This window comes from Nanorana parkeri, unplaced genomic scaffold (assembly GCF_000935625.1).
Source record: "Nanorana parkeri isolate BGI_ZX_2015 unplaced genomic scaffold, ASM93562v1 scaffold1199, whole genome shotgun sequence".
Lineage (NCBI taxonomy): Eukaryota > Metazoa > Chordata > Amphibia > Anura > Dicroglossidae > Nanorana > Nanorana parkeri.
The window spans coordinates 455,413-469,479 of NW_017307467.1; positions in this window are offsets into that span (position 1 = coordinate 455,413).

Consider the following 14,067-nt stretch of genomic DNA (forward strand, 5'->3'; position numbering starts at 1 on the left):
CTCCCTCGCCCCCCGTGCCCCCCCCCCCCCCCCTCTATAATCTGCGGGATTCTGCTTGGTCTCCTGTGAGTCTCAGTCTCCCGCGGTGGCATAGCAAAGGGATGAGACAGCTGCAGGGAGAAGAATATTTTTAAACTATGAAGCAGATAAGAAGTCGGTTTGATTTAAGGTCACCCGTGCATCTCAGGGATAATTTTAGATGATGTGATGAGACCTCACATGCAGGGTTCTCTTGGATGTCTCAGACCTTTAAAATGAACTTTTAGATAAAATACACAGTAGAGGGTGAACTGATTTTCACACCATTAATCCCTTGTCAGCTCATGCTGAAGCGCTATCTTCAAACATAACCCAGCCCGCTGACACTGCTTGACTTTTTTTTTTTTTTTACTTCAATCCATTTCATTTTAAGTAATTGGATTAGGTCAGCCAACTATAACTTATTCAGAAACCTTTGGTCAAAACATAAAATGAAGTATAACAGAAGAATTCAGGACTGACAGAAAATATAGATATTACTGTACATTAAAGAAAAGAGTTGCTGAAGATAATTTAATAGGGGACCAAAAGGACCACTAGGCCTCAGTGATCAAGTCCTTCTCACTGCTGACCTATAAAGGATGTTTAACTGTGTATTTTGTTCATTGGTTCTTCTAATCTAAAAAGCTTGTGTAACCAGCATTTGTTTGCATCAGATTAGCTTTTCTCCTCAAAGAAGTCAATGGGAATGCAAAAGCAGCTCACCCAAAGATGCCTTTTTGCTAACAAAGAAATTCAGAACCATCTCAAATTATCCTCAAATTCAAATTGAATGTACCTGAAGCCATGTTGCATTTGCATATTCCTACATAAGCCCTAAAAGTGCTAGCAGTGAAAGCAGGTGGAGAGCAGCCAGAGAGGAAGGGCAGTGAAAAGAAAACTGGCCAAGTGTCAGTATGGAAAGAGGCATCCAATACAGCACATAGACAGCAGCCAAGACCATCACTAGTGTGGTAAAATGCTACTTTGCAAAAGGGACCTTCCCTGACCATCTATCGTAAAAGAGACTAGGGAAGCCTAGTAGGAGCCGAGCTCTTTTTCTTGTTCCTGAAGCTCACAACTGGAATTCTTCATTATATGACTGTTTAATTTTACGTAGTACATAATGCAAAATCAAGACACACTGAAGACTTTAATGCTTGGAAACAATGAAGGAGAAAGGAACAGATCTTTCGCAAGGGCTAAGACAAACAGAGAATATTGATGCACTTCAGGTCACAAACTCATTTCCTTCATGTGTAGCTCCTAGGACCATTTACCCATTGTAGCAGAGCATCCAAGAGGGAGCCTGGAAAAGTCCTGTTCAGAGATTATAGGTCTCCCAGGTTCCTCTCCTATACATTTAGGAATTGCTGACCTTGGCTCCAGTGCAGGGTTTACTCCTCTCTCCACTGGCAACTTAGTCTCACCTGGATCCTGTACTCAGCGCTTTCTACCTGGGGATCAGACAAGTCCTGTCTATGAGAGCTGCAAGGTTGGTGAAAACTTACAAACAGTTTATGTGGAGGTTGACAAGCGGTAGGCCTGCTCAGCCTGTTAGTTAGGAGCTATATCTTTTGTGAAGTTAGTGCCGGGATACGGCTAGGTTTTATTTTGTTGATTTCTTGTGAACCACTGTACAGCACCTGTGAATGCTCTTGTTAATATCACTAATAAACACTGCACTGTTTGCCACTACTCCCCTGGATTTGGTATCTGGGCCCAAGAGACGGCTTATTCCCAGGGGGCTTATGTGCCAGTTACCGATCGCCTGCTCACCCCATCTATGGGCAGCTCCCTGTCTTCCATGTTCACCTCTTACCCCTGTCTTCCATCTTCAGGTCTTGACACTGCTCACCACTCTCTTGTGTTTGCAGTTTCTCAGAGAACTCACCTATCTCCTCTTTGTTTAGTAAACATCCAGATATGCTCTTCGTTTCAACCCCCAACTAGACACCTATTGTATAAACTACATAGCTGTCAAAGTTCTTGGAAAAATTGGGATGAGGCGTCCCTGAGAAAGGAAAAAAATTGTAATCTGAAAATCACCTGCACTTGTCTGGTACCAGAGTACAGAGTTGTAGGACAATTTGCAAAATGGAGGGACTGTACTGCAGAAGGAAAGACACTTGGCAACTGTGCACATACTGTATATTAGTATTGAAACAGATGTGATCAATGAAGCATTGGTTCAGAGCTGTTACAATATCCTTTGTGGTTGATAAGCTGTATTCTTATGAAATGGCTTCAGCCTTATAATTTCTATGACCTAGCAGCATGATAAAACTTTTCTGTTCCTCAGCATTCTAACACCATTCAGACTGATTGCTGTAATGTTCACTTGGGTACAAATAAATGTATTGTGAGTAAATGTGTTGTGAGTAAATGGTAATCTGTAGGCTATTTATACTTACACGAGTGTCTACAGAATACAAGCACAAAAGTCAAAGTGAGTCCGTTGGTATATTTATGCGGCTTTATCTCACAGGTCTTTTGTCATACATTTATTTTGAACTCTGGAGGTTTGCTGTGGATCTATTCCTTTTCTCCATGGGTTTAGATAAGAATGACTTGCCATTTATTACACTGCTTTGACATACTTCCCTTGACCTAGCAGATGATATAATCATAGTTCTATGTGCACTGAGCATCTTTCTTCTGTGTGTACAGTATGTTTCACAAATTCATTACATTGAAAATCAATTATGGTACGTTACAGCGTGAGAGTAGACTTTTCTCAGGGAGATGCAGAGGTCGAATTATGAAAATTAGAGCAGAGATCAGATTTAATTTTTCTAGGGCAGTATAAAGATGGAATAAGCAAATGTGGTAGGTGCTATGGGCAACAGTATTTAAATATTTTGCTCCAGTTTAGGTAGATCTGTGTGCAACACTAACAGTTAGGTATTATATTTAGGATGCGATGTGCTTTTCTAATAAATTAAATAATATGTTTGTAGGCACTTGAATTACTTACCGCTTGTGTTGCAGAGATACAGTTCAGGCCTCCGAGCAAAGAACACATATCACAAACCCCACCAACCATTGCTAAATGCATGGTGTGACTAAATTGTATGATGTCTATGGAAAAACCCATATCACTAGACACCAATAGATATGGAAGCATATGCCAGTCATATATCTTCTGGTTCAAAGTCTTTTAATCTGATGCCTTCAAACATCTAACAGAAACCTTGGCCCTTTAGATCACTTTTTTTTAATGAACTTTCTTTGCTATGATGGTTGCTCACTTATGCTAACATACAGAACATCAACTAAGTAGGACTTGTGGACCCAAGGATAGGGTAGGGGTATTGCTTTCACTTTTTTTCGGTGTTATGTTTTAACAGCAACTTTATGTTTTGACATACCTCATTTGAACCTTGTTCCTTCCAGGTAGTAGTACTAATCTACCACTAGATGAAAGGCATATACTGTACCACAACATAATAATATGCAATGCAATACATAGGAGTGTAATGGCAGCAACGGAAAATAACAGTGCCTGTGGCAGCACATTGGGCTTGTATTCTTTAATTATTAGTTACTTTCTTTCTACCCTCTATTCCTGACTGCTGAGGAATAAGGCAAGCACAAAACCTCATCCAATAAAACGGTAACCCTACCCAAATAATAAATAACAACAAACCTTTGCTGTTGGACCATAGCTTTATTGGTTAAAAAAAAAAATCTTAATATCAATGTAAACTAACAAGTTACATTTAATAAGAACAATATGCCAGTTACAGATAGAATGTGAACACCCAACTTTTAGTATAACATTGCCTAAACATGGTAATACTTTTCATACTTTTCATATGAGGTTTGGAATGTTTATTATAGCACACATGATTTTTATGAAATAATTTTTCAACATGCTGTATATCTTTTGGATTTTAGGTATAAAAAAAAAACAATTAGAATGCAATCCTCTAAAAATTATTTCCGCAAAATTAGGACTCCAGACATAATATAGCTCTCTCAAAATGCCCCATCCTCCCCTTAAAAAAACACACATTATCTACCAATACACCAAAATATATACATTAATGAACTTTGGTATTTTTGTCTTCAGAACAGGAAGATCCTTTGCAGTTGGCTTTTGTAACCTTCTGTGTAATCATTGCTAGAAAATACTGTATGCTCTAACTGGAGTGCACCTCAACAGAAAGTTGACTGTAAAGTTCTTAAGTATGGAGGTTGCCAATGCTGACTTCTCATTCTTAAAATGATAGTTTGCTGGTTGTCATACTGGTGCAGTGGCTTCAGTAGTGGCTTTACTTTGGCTTTCCTGATCTGTAAGCTGGTTGCGGGTCTGTAACTGTAAAAAGGATTGATGCCAGAGACAACCAGGCAAATAGAATTTTCAAAAAGTCCATCCAGCAGCTTCCATATTTTTTTTTAAATTTTGTTTCCTTCAAAAAGTCACTCAGGAACATTGAGTGTTTCCCAACGTAGTAAGTCTGTAATGCTGAGATATTCTTGGGAAAGTAGCCTAGTAGGGTTGGATGTGGTCCATGATTGCCAGCTCTGACCTTGGAGTGGCTCCAGAAGTAGAGCTCCAGCTTACAACCTGCTTTAAATCCTAGAAAGACTTTAACTCCAGCTCCAATTGGCTGCAGATACCCCACTTTTGGCTTTATGCATGATTACTTAACTGCTTTGAAGCGGCTCTTGCCCAGCTACAGTAAGATCTTAAAAGTTCATTTTTTATTTCTGCTGTTCATGTGTATTTTGGAATAGATGATGGTCAATAAAAATTATCTTTCAGTAGTAAACATGAAATTGTGAATGTAGGTGTATAGGAGGCACAGAGTTTTAGATCAGTTTAGATGTAAGAACTGTATGCCTTCTATTGTCATTTTATGTTAAAGATGAATATTAGTTTTAACCAGTTCTTTAAAGAAAGCAAATGTTATATGGCACTGTGGCATATGCCCTGTAAGTTGCAGGCATGGAATTCTCTTTTATTGATATTCCAACACATAAGGATTCTACATGTCAACATTTTACCAACTTTTTCAAGGCCATATTTATAATTGATTATAGCACAGCTTGCTGTGTTCCCAGTTAACCTGAGTTTGCCTATACCCACTCACAATTTCGACTGCCACTCCCTCCTACCGACCCACTCAGTGGCGGCACTTGCGAAAGGGGCATACCCCGTACCTCTGCAACATATAGCTGTAGGGCAGGGACTGCGCCTCTCTGCAACTGATTGGGCCAAAAGGAGGGGTAGTAGTCACAGTTTTGTATGTGCTTGGGTGGGTTCACACCAAGCCCAGGATCATCGCTGTTGCTTATACAGCCACCAATGTTTGTATCTAAACCTACACATTTTTGGAACACCTGTGATTAAAGAAATAGTACAAAATTATTGAGTGATAGTATTAGTTTAGTACATGGTAGGCAAACTCCAACCCTCCGTCTGTGGTGAAACTACAAATCTCATCATGTATCTGCCTCTGGGAGTCATGCCTGTGGCTGTCAGTCTTGTAATGCCTCATGGGACTTGTAGTTGCATCACAGCTGGAGTTTGCCTACCCCTGGTTTAGTATGTTATCACTAAACAAACAAACTGCATTGATTTCACATTTTGGCCATCTTACTACTTATTATCAAAAGCATATTCAGGGAATTTTTAAAAAACAAAATACCAAATGAATGCCTCATAAGGGCTAGAAATTGTGGATATCATTTTGTATGCAAAGCCGGTAAAAAGTTGAGTATATAGCCAGGTCACAAAGGTTTTGATGGACATGAAAGCATTAATTGTTGCAGCCCAAGGGCTGAACACATACGGATGGATTTCTGAGAAGCACTTTCACACAGTGCACCAGGGCCCTCTTGCTTTTTTGGTATTTATCCAGTAGAGAGATTTGAACATAGATCAGTAGATGGGAACTGGTAAGTGGTTTTGTGTCCATCTGTAAAATGCTTACAAATTCATTGTCTAATCTGATATACACATACTTGTAGTAGATCTGTCTGTATAATACTAATAATGCTAAATAATTCTAAATGTGTCATAAATGCATTCAGCTGCAAAACAATTATTCTGAATAGCAAGACGCATTCATGTAAAGTCTCAAAAAAAAAACTGTCTCTGGAGATTCTGCCTAGCCTGAAGCTGTATTTCCACTGTGTGTATATCAGAAGCATTGTGTCATTTAAAAAATAGATTACATGCACATGTGTGCCCATTTGGAGGGACTGAAATGATAAATGCAATCTGGTGTCTGGCAAGTCAGAGTTGGGAGAAACAGAGGAAAAGCTATTCACTGTTCTGTACAGTAGAGCAGCCTTTCACAACCAGGGTGGCTCAAAATTTTCACACAGCGTCATGCCTTTCCATGGTGCAGGCTGGTTGCCAACACCATGGAAAAGAATAACGCTAATCATAGACATGCGTGCTGGGTGTGCCTGGGCACACGCTAATCACCCTGAGCACAACACTGAAACCGCAACAGCAGGTCTCTCTGTGACATGCTCAGCAATACAGAGTGCAGCAGCACTTGCCACTTACATTCCCCACATAACAGCTGTAGTGCCCGGTGCCTGGGAAGTTGTGAGAGAGCGGGGCTGCAGCTTCTCATCCAAATAGGATGCCGGGTGGGTGGTCACATGACCACCTGCCAGGCTCCCTGCTTCATTATTGCACCTCTGCTGGAAGAGGTATGGGGCAGTTGAAGAGATGGGAATCCAGGATGTCTCAGGTCTGTGTATGTATTTATGTAATATATACATGTGTGTGTTTGTACTTTTGTGTGCACACCCTAATGCAATAGGCTGTACATACCTATGGTGCTAATGCAGGGAGGATGGGATTGATTCAGGAAAGGACAGAAGTTCACCTCCATCCAGGTCTGCTCTGCCTCCCACCCCCTGCTATGATGTTTAGGAGGGGGTCTGATGTGAAGGAGGCTCCTAACATAAAGGGGAACTCTAAGGTGAAAGGGAGAATCTAATGTAAAGAGGAGGTCCTGATCTGATGTAAAGGGGGAACCCTACATTTTATTGTGTTTTTGAGTGCCCCCGCCCCCCTTAAAATCCATACCAGGCCCTATCTAAGATGAGGCCCCACATTGTTTTTTACAATTAAGTTTTTTTTACATTTCAGACTGGGGTGCCTTGACATTTTGCATATTTTTAGAAGTGTGCCATGACTGGAAAATGTTGAGAAATGCGGCAGTAACTTGTATAGCAGTGTGAAGTATACATTGTACAATGTGGTGTAGAGGTGGAGCAGTGGGCAGTAGAGAATGTACATCATGATGTACAGATGAGTGCTGCATTATAGAAGTGAAGCCAAAACTTTTAGTTTTGGATAGACTTATAACCTCTTTTCGGCTTTTTTCTGCTATCTGTGTCCCATTGGGGACTTCCTGTTCGATAGCCACAATAGCAAGTGAGAGGAAATCCCTCCAAAGAGAAGGAAATGCCTCGTGGTGCAACTACAAATCACATTAGACATTGCAAGAATCTGACAGCCACAAGCATGACTCCCAGGGGCTGAGGCAGGATAGAATTTGTAGTGCTTTCACAGCTGGAGGGCCAGAGTTTGCCTACCCCTAGTTTACAGTATGGAGCCATGTGGAGTAAAGAAGGTACAGCACAGTGTACCGAGTATAGTAGTAAAGTAAAATGCACACTTGCCAATTATGTGTGTGGTGACTACAACTTGTCACATATACACATTGGCATAATGATGGTTGATTTGCTGAAGGCACATACATCATCCAATTATATGCAAGCAAAAATAGTTTTTTCCCTTTTACAATTTACATTGCATGTGATTGGGGATTCTTTGCAAAGTAAATTCTCCCCACATTCACTAAGCTAAGGTAACATTTCCTTGCAAAGTGAGCAGCCTATTTTCTTTTAGGAAATCAACCCCAGGCCCAATGTGTAGGTGACATCTAGGTGAGAAGGCACATGTCATGATGTGCACTCATCTTCATCTCCATAGGTCTTGTTGTTTTCCCCATCCTGCACCTTATTACCCCAGGTGCCACCTCACTTATCTGGGTATTACCATAGCCAAAATGTATTATTAAGGGGGTCTGCAATTGTTTGTGAACCTACAGGCTTAAGCTAGCCATACATGACTGAATTTTCTCTCATTCAGCCCGCAGGCAGAATCGGAGAAAATCAATCAACCCCCCTAGAAGCGTGGATGGAGGAATTTCCAGCTGGCTGAATACAGCAGTGCTGCTGAGCAGTGACTGCCTCTGCTGGGAGGCAGTCACTGTTCAATCAATCATTTCCCACCCAGCTCAGTCAATTCTTAAATTGAACTTTGTCATGATGGGTGGTGCTTGCAGGGCCACCTATGGATCTAACTCATGGTTAGAAATTAAAACCATCTATGGCCAGTATTAGGGTGTCCAGGTAAATCATCTTAAGATTTAATTTATGCTTGAGGTCTGGTAGCTGTATACAGGTGCCAACATGAGTGACGTGCCCTGCCCTAACCTAGAGTGTGAACTAAAATTTACAAGCTGTCAGGCTGATTGTGATATTTCGGCTATCAATCAGACTCCGAAGCTCTGGTGATTGTTTGCTTGTGCATGCTGCTAGGTAGTGTCTCCAGCAATAGTGTGGGAGGCTGCACTAATTCAATTTAAAAATGTTTGTACCTTCTCAGCCAACTACTGAGAGGGTTATTGCCAGCGGTGCATGCTGGGAGAGGGTATAAATGTTTGGGAGTGACCTTAAGGAATTGGTCTTTCCCCTGGGCCTCCTGTCTGGGGGAGGGATGCTGTGGATTGCCTGATCCTCCTAAGCTTGGTGACTGAGGAGGATGACCATGTGCTTGGACTGAGGCTTAGGTTTGAGGCCTAGTGCATGAAGTCTGGGGCTGGAGACACCATGGAGGAACCTCAGCCAGAATAGAGTCGGAGAAGCTGGGTAGAAGCTTGGTCCTTGACTGAAGTATGGTGATTTTCCCCATGGAGTCAGTAGCTGAAACATCCAGTATCTTATAGCCAGGAGCTGAATTCACAGACTGTTAGATCAACTTTAAGCTTCTTTTATATGTGAAAGCTGTAAGTATTTTGTTCTCCATTTCAGAGTCTGCAAGATCATGGTTGTCCTATACTCTAACCTTCTCTCCATATGTTCTTAAATACATTTACTGCAAGAAAACGTTCAGTTCTTTAGGGAAGCTATGGAACCTAGACAGGCTAGGAGACCACAATTCATCCAGCTGCTCCTTATGGTGTGGGAGTCACAGATATGTCACAAAACACTTCTTAAAAAAATGTCAATTACATTTTCAATGTAGAGCCTCATTCAGGAATTATGTTATCAAGTTGATATGTAAAGATCTACAACAATTTTAAGAGAAAACACTCTTAACCCCTGCAGTGGGGCTACTCCCGCACTGCAAGGGTTAAGTGCTTGTTTGTGTCTAGGTTGAAAAAAAAGTTATACTAACCTGGCTGTGACACTGCTGCCTCCAGCCTGTTTCCTTCTCTGCTGCAGCGATGGTATGTCCCTCGGTGTCCTAACATTTTATGCACTGTGTATAGAATGTGATAACTCAGGGATTTTAGACTGCTGCAGCAGAGGGGGTGGGGGAGAGAGAGGCTCCAAGGGCGATCTAAGAGCAAGACGTATCTGAGGATCAAGTATAACTATTGATAGACTATTGAAGAATTGATGATGGAATTAAACAGTAAACCTATGCAGGAAGGTGTTTTTACTTGTTGAATTCAAATGTTAAATCAAATGTTTTTGTATGTGCAATAATGTCATTGATTTAAAGTAAAGGCTAAACTATAAACCAACTGTTGAATGAAACCTTTGCAGCGCTCCCCATTGCCCTGCATATATTTTCTAATACATTTCAATAAAAATACCTTTTTAATGTTTTTCTACGCGGCCAAGCTTTAAATTCTCTCTGAGCGGCTGCTGCAGATGGTGGAAGTGAACTCTCTCCCCGCCGACATTGCATTAGAGCTATGGATGCTGGTGGGTGAAGTCACTGCTCTATGGAATTTCAGCCCTGCACATTACAGAGACAAGATGGAGCTTTGCAGTCATGTCACAACATAGAAACATAAAAAAAGGTTTTTATATTGCAGTTTATTAGAAAATGTATGCAGGGACTGCAGAGACAACATGTACAAGTTGATTTATAGTTTAGCTTTTCCCGCTACTTTAAATTTTCTTATGTGACATGATTTTTAAATGAGAAGTTTCTCGACAATATATTATAAAAGCTTACTAGGAATGGAATTCCTATTCTGGACATAATAACACATTGACATAAAATATATTATAGGCAGTAATCTTGTATTGTTCTAAATATCTTTTCACTTTATTTATGCATGTATCGCAGTTCTGTGTAGAGGAAGTGCCCCACTAGCATCCTGTAAGTCACAACATGTATCTACCTCTATGCAACCGTAATTAAAGTCCAAGTGAACCTTCCCTTTAAATTAGCTAATACATTCCAGGTACATCAAAATGAAAGGTGTTCAATGTCTTACAGTCTGTGTTCCTTCTGAAATGGCCACAACCTAAGTAGAAAGCCTGTCCCCTGCCAAGCAGTTGCAGAGCAGGACCCTTGCTTTCCCTGGGAAAGCAGTGGTCTTTCCACAAATGTTTGACACGCCTACTGCTAAGTCAGAGACTGAGCTCTCCAATCAGCAAGGAGCATGAGCTTTGCTGATTGCAAAAATATAGGTCTGACTTAGTAAGGGGCCACTACAGAGAGGCCACTGTTTCCCCACAGACAGCAACAGTCCATCTCTGTGGCAGGTGGTAGATTTTTCTAGTGAGCCTTTAGCTGAATCAAAATGTAAAGGTGCCCATACACTGTGCAATAATCGCGGGAAATCCCGCGATCGTATGATCACACAGTGTATGGAAGGCGTGCGACCGTTTTTACTGTACGGTCGCACATCTTTTGTCTAAGGAGCATGCTAGAAAACCAGCCGAGAAGCGTACGATTTTCGGCTGGTTTTTAGCATGATTGTAAGATCAATGCCGCACGGGCCGGTGTGCGCACGCGCACACTGCCCGTTCAGCATTGCGTACATCGGAAGCCCGCCTCTCAGGGGGGCGGGCTTGCGATGATCGCAAGTACGATCTGCCTGTCCAAGATGGGCAGATCGTACGTTTTTTTAATTACTTTACAACCATCGCAAGACTAAACGCACATCTTTTGTCTAAGGAGCATGCTAGAAAACCAGCCGAGAAGCGTACGATTTTCGGCTGGTTTTTAGCATGATTGTAAGATCAATGCCGCACGGGCCGGTGTGCGCACGCGCACACTGCCCGTTCAGCATTGCGTACATCGGAAGCCCGCCTCTCAGGGGGGCGGGCTTGCGATGATCGCAAGTACGATCTGCCTGTCCAAGATGGGCAGATCGTACGTTTTTTTAATTACTTTACAACCATCGCAAGACTAAGGTCTTGCGATGGTTGTAAAGTGTTTGGCCACCGTTAGACATTGAACACCTTTTTGTTTTGATGCACCCGGGATGTATTTAGCTGATTTCTACTGAAGGTGCAATTGGGCTTTATATTGTAAAGTGCTATTTCAAAATCTCCACCGACTTCTCACAGGATACAGTACAGAGGAAATATAGAAGGAATTATTCATTCTCGCATACTATTACAGATGTACTCCAGGACTGCATGTCATCCAGAAAGGGACGCTATTCAGGTGTGCTCAGTATTGCTTTTGCTGTATATGTCCAGTACTGTTCTGGGACATACCAATTTATGTACCACAGAGGGGGCACAATGATAGGGAAAAAGACCAACAAAGGTGGAAAAGCAATTCCTGTAAGAATTTTCCAGGGCATTTGCATAGCAAGTAGAGCATACAATATCACCCTTTATTCCTACAAAGCCAATGAGGGAGCCTGGCTTCCCTGGCTCTGATAACATGTTACATCTCCATTCTGACAGACTGGGCTGAAAAAAACAGAACAGGGCTTTTATGTGTCTAGGACTAGAATGAGAAACCATTTTCTCCCGCATAGCTGTCTTTTTATTGTTTTACTAAGCCATAATAGCCCTTCCGCTGTTTCTGGTGACAGAAACATCAAAGTATTTTACACACTATAATTTAGCTGTCACTAGAGCAAAATAAATAAAATACACGTTATACGCTCCTAAAAATACAAACTACATTCATACCTGTAGACATGCTGCAGATAGACGAGTTAATGCTCCCCTAAGCATACTAGAATGATGGCACCCAATAATAAAGACTACACTCCAAGAACAGAATGTGCTCATAAAGGAAGCATGTGGTCTGGTTTATAAGATATTTATTAAGAATCTGAGCAGCGCTGCAAACATAAAAACACAGTCAGCCAAGAGAAGGAACAGAACTTCCAAATGAAAACTTCCAATAACAGAAGTGTGAACCACCACCATATGAGACACTTTCAGGGTTTGTTTCCACCAGATGCATTTCCTTGCATTTTGCTGCATTTCACAATCCAAGTGCATAGACATCATATAAACTAATTTTTTAAAGAGAGGATATTCCTACCAATGTGTTGGGTTAGAACAAAGTCTCATGCTGCATTTGGGGTATGTTGACCAACAGTCAGTGCATGTCAAAGTAGTATATATTGATCTCATGGGTTCTAGTGGGGATGAACCTTCAGAAGGTTAAAAAGTTAAAGAGGAACTTCACCCTTATTTTAAAAAATGACAACAAAGACAGCTTTAGAAATGTTTAGTAATGACAATCTACAAACAGATACTTACCGATAATGCAGGCTTTGTATTCTTTGCATATCTTATTTTTCTTTTCCTCCCCATTCTTCTTACAGTGGCCGTTTTCACTAAGAGCAGATTAATCCATCTCCATTTACTTCCTGAAACTCTGGGTCTGCCGCCTGAAACATCTAGAACACCATTTTGCTTTGAAATATAATCTTTATTTACATTCTGTTAGCTTGACCTATACATGCAACGTCCAAGTGCTTCGTCAAGACCTTGGACACTTTGCCTGACGAAGGGGTCCTATGAGGCTCCGAAACATTGCATCTATATGTCATGCTAACGGAATGTGAATAAAGATGATATTCTGAAGCAGAATGGTGTGCGAACAACATATCTTCCAGATTGTATGCTGTGCTGCCATCCACCAGTTGCTCCAGCACCCGTTGGATTCTGGAATACATTGGTACGGTGTGCGAAAGGGATATTACTAAGACACATTCCTCCTGGTACATATGACTGCAAACATGTCTTTTCCCCAAAGATCTGTACAGTTTACAGATGAGAAAGGCAGTGGTGATGTAGCCTTCCCAGGATGCATCTGTAAGGGCCAGGGCTAGGGTTGCCACCTTTTCTTCAAGCAAAACCCAAACACTCTAGCGACGAGCAGACATTTTTTTGGAGTCGTGGCTTATTCATATGTAAATAGCGCCACCCATTCATAGGTAAATATCACAGTCAAGACTGTACAGTGAAGGGCCAGTAGCCCCTATCTTAATTTTGGTTGCCCCTGTCTGCCTGACATCTTGTGTCCAGGTTTCTGCTGCCATGAAACCCAGACACAGCATTCAAAACCCGAACTGTCCGGGTGAATCCTGGACAGGTGGCAACCCTAGCCAGGGCTACAATACTAGTGCCTCACTCATCCAGGAAATGAAAAACAGTAATTGTAAGTAAATCCAAAAAAACTTTGTATAACTAATGAATATAACCTGCTTTCACATAACTTTTAGTATAAGGGTGTAAAGGTCCGCTGTAAGAGCTGTCTCTCTACTATAGATATCATCTGGCAGCAATAATCTTCTCAACATACTGAAATAGCATACATAAAATTCAACACAAAAAAAAACTCATAGTATAGTATCCAAGGAACACCACTTGAACAGATTTTATAAGATGCTGCACTACTAGGTTTTCTGTAAAAAATAATCTGCACACAATGGTATCTATGGCAGAATGACAGTGGCAATACTTCATTCTCTTTAGACCTTGTTTGATAACGAGGTTGCAACTGTTCTCTTGAGTATACTCTTGAAGTTGTCATGCCCCTGGTGGTTAATCACACTGCTCCTATGG